The sequence below is a fragment of the Zingiber officinale genome, chromosome 8A (assembly GCF_018446385.1).
Source record: "Zingiber officinale cultivar Zhangliang chromosome 8A, Zo_v1.1, whole genome shotgun sequence".
Lineage (NCBI taxonomy): Eukaryota > Viridiplantae > Streptophyta > Magnoliopsida > Zingiberales > Zingiberaceae > Zingiber > Zingiber officinale.
The window spans coordinates 139,490,842-139,501,855 of NC_056000.1; positions in this window are offsets into that span (position 1 = coordinate 139,490,842).

Here is an 11,014-nt window from a genome sequence, read left to right on the forward strand (position 1 = left end):
CTTCATAAAGTCAGAATAAAAAGAATGGTCCTACTCAATACACTCTAAGTGTACTAGTGTAATTATATAGTTAAGATAAACTAATACCTAATTACACTACGACCTTCCAATAATTTGTTCCTTTCCATCTTGGTCGTGAGCTACTGTTTATAATTTATAAGGAACCGATAACATGATCTTCTGTGTGTGACACCACACACCATGTTATCTACAATATAAATTAATTGAGCAACTACATTTATCATAAATGTAGACATTTGACCAATGTGATTCTTATTTCTAGATAAATGTTTATACCAAAAGCTAGACTTTTAGTATACACTCTAACAATCTCCCACTTATACTAAAAGACTAAGCTGTCATATCTGCTGCCATACATCTGATTCCCATGCCTTTCAAAAAGCTCTTGCCTTAAGGACCTTAGGTTATCATCTGATGCAATCTAAGCGACAACAACTTCTCCTCGTTTATACGATTTCTCGTATTGAGTGGTACTTGCGCTCTATTGTGTTTACTTGCCTTATAGACTTATGGTTTCTTCGAGTTTGCTACTGCACCAATATTATTACAATAAATTGTAATAATCTTTGGGCAAACCAGAAATCATATCTAAGTCTATCTTGAGGTTATTGAGTCATTCAGCTTTTATGGCTACCTCAGAGGCTTGCCATATACTCAGCTTCTATGGTGGAGTCCAGAAAAACACCTATGTTTATCACTCTTCCATAGTTATAACTTTTCCTCCTAAAGTAAACACAAAAACCCGAGGTTGACTTATTATTGTCCCTATCCGATTGGAAGTCAAAATCCATGCAACCCACAAGGACTAAATTAACTGCCTTGTAAGCTAGCATATAATCTCTAGTGTCTCTAAGGTACTACAATATATGCTTTACTGCAGTTCACTGTCCTTGTCCAGGGTTTCTTTGATATCTGCTAACTATGCCCTTGGTAAAACAGATTTCTGATCTCGTGCATAGCATACATTAGGCTTCCAACAGCCGTAGCATTAAGAACTGCCTTTATTTCCTTTATCTCCTTTGATGTCTATAGAGACATATCTTTAGATAAAGTTACTCCATCCTAAAAAGGTAAGAAACCTTTCTTGGAGTTTTGTATGCTTAAAACGAGTAAGGATTTTTCCAATGTATGAAGCTTGGGATAAGTAAAATATTCTTTTCTTGCGATCTCTTATTACTTTGATCTCAAGAATATATGCATTCTCCCAAGTCCTTTATATCGAATTGTTTGGACAACCATACCCTTACTTCTGACAACATTTTGATATTGTTTCCAACTACCAAAAATGTTATCTAAGTATAGTACAAGAAATATCACCACGTTTCCATCACATCTTTTGTATACACAAGACTTATCCGTTACTCAATAGATGTCTGGATTACTTTGATAAACCGGATGTTCCAAGACCTTGAAGCTTTGCCTCCCATAGATCGATTGAGCTTGCACACAAGATGCTCTTAGCCCTTTGCAATGAACCCTTCTGGCTGCTTTATATGGATGCTTTCTTCAAGACTTCCATTAAGGAATACTGTCTTGACATCCACTTGCTAAATAGATAAAAGAATCAGGATAGAATTAAGCATGGCTACCAGTGAAAAAGTTTCCTTTTTCATCAAGCATTGCTTTGAAAGTTTTTACCTTCCTGTCTATCCCTCTTTTCCTAATATAGACCTTTTTCACCCAAAGGCTTTTACATCATTTGGTGGTTCTACAAGCTTCCAGATTTTATTAGAATACATATATTCTAATTCTTTTATTCATTACTCTTTGCCAAGATGCTGCATCTTTATCTTGGAGTGCTTCGTCATATGTCCGGAGATCAGGTTCATGTCCTCCAGGGATCGAGTCCAAAAACTCTCCCAAAACATGAATCTTTTTAGGTTGCCTAACAACCCTCCCACTACAACGAGGCACTATCTGCAATTGTGTATCATTTGTGATACGTGATGTAGTTTTCTTGTGGTATCTCATCTTGTACAGTTGGTACTAGATTAGATATGTCTTTTATTATTTCCTTAAGAACAAATTTTCTTATGGGCACGTGATTTATTACATAGTCCTTTTCTAAAAATCGATAATTGATACTAATAATGACCTTCTGATTTTTAAGACTATAAACCTACTTTCATTTCTCTAGGATAACCCACAAACAAGTGAATTCCTGTCCAACTTATCATTGTCTCTCTTCAACATATTTGCTGGACTACCTGAATCCGAATATGCTTCAAAATAGGCTTACTCTTATTCAGCAATTCTATATGAGTAGAGAGTTATGACTTTGGAAGGTACTATGTTCACTTCCGTTTCCAGAGCATATCCTTAAAATGAATTTGGTAATTCATCATCAATCTCCTTATTTCTATAAGAGTCTTATACCTTCTTTCTACTACACCATTCTGTAGGGGTGTACCAGGTGCAGTTAGTTGGGATTGAATTCCTACTTCTGATAAGTGACTCCTAAATTCTCCCAAGAGGTACTTGCCACTACGATCTTACCATAGTGACTTTTACTTTAACATTTCTCTGCATCAGTCTTGTACTCTTTGAACTAATCAAAGTACTTAGTCTTGCGGTACATTAAGTAAATTTATTTGTATCTTGAATAGTTGTATATAAAATAGACGAAATATTCAATACTACCTCTTGTCTGGATAGTCATAGGATCACACAAATCAGAATGAACCAATTTTAACATATCTTTGACTCTATACCCCTTAGACTTAAAAGCTTCTTGGTTATTTTTTCTTCCAAGTAAGACTCGCAGGTTGAAAAAATTTTCCCTACTAATGAACCCAAAAGTTCATCAGCTACCAATGAATCCTACTCAAGTTAATATAACCTAGCCTTAGATGCCAAAGATATAATTGGTTCATTTCCGTATGTTACTTTCTCTTAAAGTTAGAAAATGTGTTACTAATTTCCATTTGTTGCATCATGAGAGTTTTTGGATTTATAAATTGCCAACCAACGTACCAGAACAGATAACTTCCCTCTCTTTCTTAATAACAACTTTGTTATTAAAAGAGACAGAATATCAAGTTCTTTGAATAGTTTAGAAACTGAAAACTAGTTCTTTCTAAACTTGGTGCGTAAAGACAATTACTCAAAAATCCATGTTTTATTCTTATCAAAAGATAAACATCTCCCACTGCAACAGCTACCATTTTTACAGTAGTGCCCATGTGGACGGTGTTTTAATTTTCATTTAGTTGCTGGGTTTCCTGGAACCCTGCAATGAATTGCGAACATGATTAATGGCATCTGTATCTACACTCCAGGTTCTGATAGATAATACCACTAAACATGTTTCAACTAATGAATTAAATACACCTATATTGTTCTTAATTCTAAGAAGACAGACTATCTTAATGTCCAAGTCCTATTTTCAATCATTACAATTGGGACTACTAAGTCTTTTCTATAGTATGACTACTAGGGGATTGACAAACATTTTAAATCCTAAGAATCACAAAAATATTTGGTCAAGATCAACTCCTAAAAATCCCCATGAATTTTGTATGCCACGATAGTGTGAACGTATACAAAATCGAAGAGGAGATTTTATTCATTAATTTTATTATCTCGTCAACTTTACTTTATGACGAATAAATTTAATAGTTGATCTGTCTTTGATCAAATATTTGGTCAAAACTTTTTGAATTTAAAATAATATTGATTCCTCAAACAATATTATTTAAATTCACCAACACCTCAAACACCGTGAATTTTGCATGCCACGTTAGTGTGGACGTATACAAATTCAACATTTGTAAAAGGAGGGTTTTAACCCATTAATTTTATTATCTTGTCAACCTAACTTTTTGACAAATAAAATTAATAGTTGGTATCATTTGGTCATACAAATAATAGCAGTGACTCCGATGGGAGGATACTATTAGATGTGTCTAAGTGTATACCATTACTTGACCCTAAGTCCATTAATAAGATTATGCCCCTTCCGTTGGGGAAGATCACACGCTCTTAATTAACTTCCTATAGTCATCCAAAAATGGAAGTCTGTTCTAGTGATCCACAAACAAGCTCATCCGTTATGGAGGAAGGCACTCAGAGCCAACGCGCAAGCTTGTTTGCATCACTTACAAACCAGTAATGGAGACCATGGGATTTACTTAAAAATCCCTCTCCCACTTAGTTATTTATAAATGAGGAATTTTAACTATGCTAGCCTACTAAATATGTAAACTAACATGCATATTAACACAATATAAAAGCAATAAATAGAAAATCTAATTTTCAACTATTATGGCTTTTATCTCTTGTTGTCCTCCGTGTTGTCATCCCAAGCTACGCCATATTTGGCCACCGCCACCAGCTGTCGCATCCATCTTGCTCCTAGTTCCACTGCGCCTCTGGTCCTTAGAAGGTTCCACGCTTTGCAAGATTCGATCCGCGACATAAATAGAATTTTACATTTTGATCCTATATTCCTCGAAGGAATGTACATGTAAACTAGATCGAACATAAAATAAAATTTACATTCATCGATCCTATATTCCATAAAAGGAATGTACATGTAAACTAGATCAAAAATAAAATCCTAATAAAACTAAATACAGCTCCTGCTGTATTTTATAATACAATCATGCACACACAATAAATACCCTTGACATGTCCAATGGTCCAATCACACACATAATAACTATAAGCCATAATAGTTGGATCCTGCATCCACAAAGTTAGCACATCCTACTATTATCCTGCCTAAATTATGTATGACATGTGCATAATTAAACTAATACTAAATACACAGAGGCAAAACCCTAGCTCTGATACCAATTGTTGGTTGCTACTTGGAAAACCTAGAGGTTCCACTGTACAAAAATTTTGTACAAAGGTCTGAACATTTTCCTAGCTACCATGTGTTCTTTTAAATTAAATTTTGGATCGCCTGCCGAACTTAACACATTTGATCCAAAACTTAATCTATTTGTTCTTTTAGGTTTTGACTTGGATCTCCTACGGAACTTAACACGTTTGATCCAAATCACTTAAGTTATTAATTCCATTAAATATTAATTTTCAAAATTGGTTCCTAGTACTGACGTGGCGAGGCACATGGCCTTCTTGGATATGGGAGCAACCACCACCGACTAGACAAAACCTTTTAAGGAAAGCTAATATTTAATTTCCTAAAATAACTTTAGGTCAACCGAAAAGAACAATCAAATCACAAGGAAAAGAAAAACAAAAGAACACTATATCGAAAACAAATTCGAAACACTAGAATCATATGCCTCTTGTATTTAGTATTATTTCCAAAAATAACTAGTATGATGCGGAAAGAAAAATTACTAGTTATACCTTTTAGAAAGACCTCTTGATCTTCTACCGTATTCCTCTTCTAACCTCGGACGTTGTGTGGGCAACGATCTTCCGAGATGAGAACCACCTAGCACCTTCTTCTTCCTTACAAGTTTCGGCCATCAAAACTTCTCCTAGGATGAAGAGGTTCGGCCACCACCACCATGCTCCAAGGGATGCTAGAAAAGAGGCTTCTTTTCTCTCCTTCTTCTCCTTCTTAGTTCCGGCCACCAAAGCTATCTCCACCATGAGAAGGTTTCGGCCACACAAAGGAGAGGAGAGGAAAGAAAGGGCCGGCCACACCCAAGGAAGAAAAGAGGGAGAAAAATAATAGAGTTGTTCATCCATGAAGGCACCTCTACCCCCTCTTTTATAATCCTTGGTCTTGGCAAATAAGGAAATTTAAATAAAAACTTCCTTAATTCTTTTGCCATGAAAAGGAAAATTTATTTAATTAAAAATAATTTTTCTCTTCTCAATTTACAATGGTCGGCCATTATACAAATCTCCAAGCAAATAAAATTTTAAACACAAATTAAAACTTCCTTATTTGCTTCCGGAAATTTATAAAATTTTTCCAATAATTTTATCCCTTCATGATTGGTTAATAAAAAGAAATTTTATAAATTAAAATCTTTCTTTTAAACATGTGGATAAAAAGAAAGTTATCTCTAAAAATTAAAATCTCTTTCAATCTACAAATAAGGAAAGATATCAAATCTTTTCTTAATCTTTTGTAGAAACTTATAAAAGAGATTATTTAATTTTTAAACTTTCTTTTAAATAATGAACATGTTTAAAAAGTAAAGTTTTCTTAAAATTTAAAATCCACCTTTTAATCAATAAATAAGGAAAGATTTTAAATTTTTAAACTCTCTTTTAAACATATGGATGATTTACAAATAAGAAAAGTTTTTAATAAAAATTAAAATCATCCTTTTAATCTACAAATAAGGAAAGAGATTAATCTCTTCTCTTAATCTTTTGTAGAAAGCTATAAAAAAAATTTTTAATTTTTAAACTCTCTTTTAAATCATGATATCCACATAAGAAATAATTTTAATAAAAAAACCCTTTTAATATTCTAGTGGCCGGCCACCTAAGCTTGGGACCCAAGCTTTGGCTGGCCACCTACATGGCTCATCCACTTGGTCTTGGCCGGCCCTAGCTTAGGTTTCAAGCTAGCTTGGCCGGCCCCATTAGATGGGTAAGAAGGTGGGTATAAATCTCTATATACTAGAGGCTACGATAGGGACCGAGAGGAGGAATTGGTTTTGGTCTCCCGATGAAATTAAGCATCCCGTGTTCGCCCCGAACACACAACTTAATTTCATCAATAATAATTCATTTCACTAAAGAACTATTATTGAACTACAGCACCAATCCCAAATTACATTTTGGGCTCCTTCTTATTATGAGTGTGTTAGTCTCCCTGTGTTTAAGATAACAAATGTCCACTAATTAAGTAAGTTACTGACAACTTACTTAATTAATATCTAGCTCCAAGAGTAGTACCACTCAACTTCATCGTCATATCAGACTAAGTCCACCTGCAGGGTTTAACATGACAATCCTTATGAGCTCCTATTGGGAACATTCTCAACCTAGATCACTAGGACACAATTTCCTTCTATAATCAACAACACACACTATAAGTGATATCATTTCCCAACTTATCGGGCTTATTGATTTATCGAACTAAATCTCACCCATTGATAAATTAAAGAAATAAATATCAAATATATGTGCTTGTTATTATATTAGGATTAAGAGCACACACTTCCATAATAACTGAGGTCTTTGTTCCTTCATAAAGTCAGTATAAAAAGAATGACCTCAAATGGTCCTACTCAATACACTCTAAGTGTACTAGTGTAATTATATAGTTAAGATAAACTAATACCTAATTACACTATGACCTTCCATTGGTTTATTCCTTTCCATCTTGGTCGTGAGCTACTGTTTATAATTTATAAGGAACCGATAACATGATCTTCTGTGTGTGACACCACACACCATGTTATCTACAATATAAATTAATTGAGCAACTACATTTATCATAAATGTAGACATTTGACCAATGTGATTCTTATTTCTAGATAAATGTTTATACCAAAAGCTAGGCTTTTAGTATACACTCTAACAATTAACGCACCAACGGAAACCCTATAAAAGGGTTTGCATCCATTGTTCATCACAACTCTTCACTCCATCTTTTTTGGGCTAGGTGTTGTTGCATTTGCAAGCTTACAAGAGACATCAACAATCAATAAGAGATCAAGTAAGATGGTTTTTCATTTATATTTGTGTGTTTACTTCTTATTTTGAGTTGTATGCTTGTGTAAGTTGTACGAGGTTTCTCAACTTGTAGATTGTTTCTGAGAATGAGTATTTTTGATAGTAGAGAGTGTGCTCGGCGTGGATCCTTGGATTAGCCACCTCTTCTTGATGTGAATACCTAGTAAATCCTATTTATTAGCATTGGAGGAGCTTGCTTCGAGTATTTTCGCTGTAAAAGATTATCATCGACTAAGCGAGCAAGCTATTCATCCTCCCCCCTCTAGCTCCGAAGTGTCCCAACAGCTATGTCTTTCGCTCGACTTCTTGTGCTTCTAAGTTCCTGCACACTCAGACACAAGACATCAAACACACAGGATCTAACTTAACTTGGTTGATCTTATCAAAACTAATCTGGAATACTTACAATCTCCCTCTTTTTGATATACACACCCCGAGTTAAGGTTAGGGCAAACCAAACAAATAAATAATGAAAGCAATTATAATATCAAACATTGTATTTAAGTACAAGTATAAAACAATCAAAACATATTGCAATTGAAGACAAAAAAATATATTTTAAATTGTAATTAAATCCTCGTCCTAAACTTAACACTTATTTATTCTCCCCTTTTGATCACGTCAAAAATATAGAGAAAAATAAAAAATTATAGTAGGAAATTTGAGAAACTTTTCTAGGGATGATATATAGATGATCTGAGGTTCTGTAATTTTACTGAAATTATTTTTCAAAATCAAATAAATTTTAAAAATAGAATACCATAATGGCCAAAAATAATTTAAAATTTATTTTTAATTTTTAAAAATGTTAAAACTTTTTGTTAATGTCACACCGAATAATTTGGATCACAATTAAACTTTTCACGAGCAAACTGTATTTCTTATAATTAGAAATAAATATTTTGCAAAAAATAATTCTCTTTGGATTAAATCATTAAAAATAGATTTGAATTTTTAAAAGATCATTTTTTTTAACATCGAAAATATAATGATTATCTACAAATCATTAAAAATAGATTTAAATTTTTAAAAAAAATCATTTTTAACATCGAAAATATAATGATTATCTACCAGAAAAATAAGTTTTTCAAAAATCAATCTTTAAAATATTTTTAATTTAAAAATTTTAATTTTTGTTAATAAATTCATAAAATATTATATAACAGTCAAAATATTTTGAAAACTTTTATGTTAATAGATATCATCTTTATTTTTCACAAAACAAATTAAAGAAAAACTCAAAAAAAAATTTGCAAACCATTAATTTAGCCATGCTTTTAAAAATTCAACTAAAATGAATTCAAGCATACACATAAAATTAATTCAATAGGCTAGTACAGATTTTGAAATCCAAAATAAATTATTATTTACTAGATTAATTAAATATTTCTAGGGATATTATTCTTTTATATTTTTATAATTTGGACCCTATAATTTTTGATATACCAATTAAGTCCTCCATTATATCTAAAGTTTGAAACTTGTAAAAAAAATTGAATTTGAGCATACCCTTTTCTAATATTTCTATTTGTTCTTTTAATTTTATATTTTCATCTTTAATTCTACCAAAATGTCCTAGTAAGCATGCCCTTTGTTTCTTTGAATCAATATACTTATTTCTCATTTTGCAAAGTGATGTACTTAACATCTTTATAGTATCATATAGTTTATCAGGAGGTAAGATTTGTATCTCACTTACGTGTCGAATTTGTAGGTTGACGCTCCTCCTTCATCGTTGCTCTCCTCCGAAGTGGATTCGTTGTCTTATTCTTGGTGGCTAGCCATTAGTATAAGTCTGGTTTATTGTTCCGTCTTGAACTTCTCCGATGACGACTTGCTCCACTTTACTTTTAGGTTATTGTGCTTGGACTTTCTTGACCCTTTTTCTTTTTCTTTTCCTTTGCTTTTTAGTCTTGAACAATTGTCCTTTATATGTCTTTCTTCTTGACAATTATAATATCTCACTTTCCTTTTACCTCATAGAAACTTCTTGACTTGTATCTCATTAAATTTGTTAGTTTTAAAAAATGATTAACCTTAGCTAAGACTTCCTTTACTTAGCATTCAGTTAACCTTAACCTACCGATACTTTAGTATTACTTAGCATCCAATTAACCTTGACCTATTGGGATTTTATTGATGTCTATTATTCGATCAACCTTGTCCTACTGAGATTTTACTGTTGCTTAGCATCCTGTCAATCTTGACTTGTCAAGATTTTATTATTGTCAAACATCTAGTTCTCCTTCACCTATTTGGACTTTTCTCATTATCAAGTGTTCAATCAGCCTTGACTTACTTGGACTTTATGTTTCATGCCAAGTGTCTGGTTCTCCATGACCCATTTAGAATTCACCCTTACCAAGTCTATGTTAAACTTTCAGCCACCAAGTAGTCAATTCTGTATTACCCACTTGAATTTTACCTCTCATGTTAACTTCTTGCTAAACTTCCAACCACAAATGTCCACTCAACTGTAATACACTTTGACGTTTCTCTTGTCAAATTTCTATTGGACTTTTAACTGTCAAATATCAGGTCAACCGTGATCCACTTGGACTTCTCCACTATCAAGTATTCATTCAACTTTGGTCTACTAAATTTTCATTCAATCATCCACATCTAAATCAATCTTGCTCAATTTGACTTGAGGTCAATTGCATTAAAAATCTCCATCTCTAACAAACTTTCCTTCTACTTATGCTCTGTTTACCTTGAAGGTAAAGGCACGTTGGTGGCCCAACTCATCACTTCCTGGCCAGATGCTCTGCCACTTATCGATGGAGAGGCGGCAACTATTTGATGGTGTTGGTCTTGGGCTTCTTCACCACCACTTTCACAGAAGCCTCTATCTAAGACTTGAACTGCCACCCGCTGCCTTTCCTGATGAGCACGATGACGATGTGGAGCGCCAAGCCTTTTTTCTCAAAGATCTGGATCTTCTTGCAGCAGATCAAGCCAAAGCACATGCTGGGTGGTCGTCTGCCACAGCCTACTCCACCATTCGCACATGCAAAAGCATATTTTTCATGTCGAATTCTACTTGCACGCATAACTACGGAATCGATTCAAGAAAAGATGAGTTTTTAGCCTACCAAAGCTTCAAAAAGATAGCAATTGGCACATGCGAACATCCGTTGGGCAAAGCATCAAAATGGTGGTGAGCATTGGAGAAGAATGTCTTCGGCAGTTGATAGCCCATGTTATGTTCACTGTGGAAGAGGCGGTGGAGATGCCCTGGCGACTGCCCGATTTGGTGGAGATGTGGAAAGGAGGAGAAGAGAAAGGTGTTGGAGATGCCCTAGCGACCGCCTGATTTGGTGGAGATGTGGCAAGGAAGAGAAGAAAAATGTGTTGGAGATGCCTTGGCAAC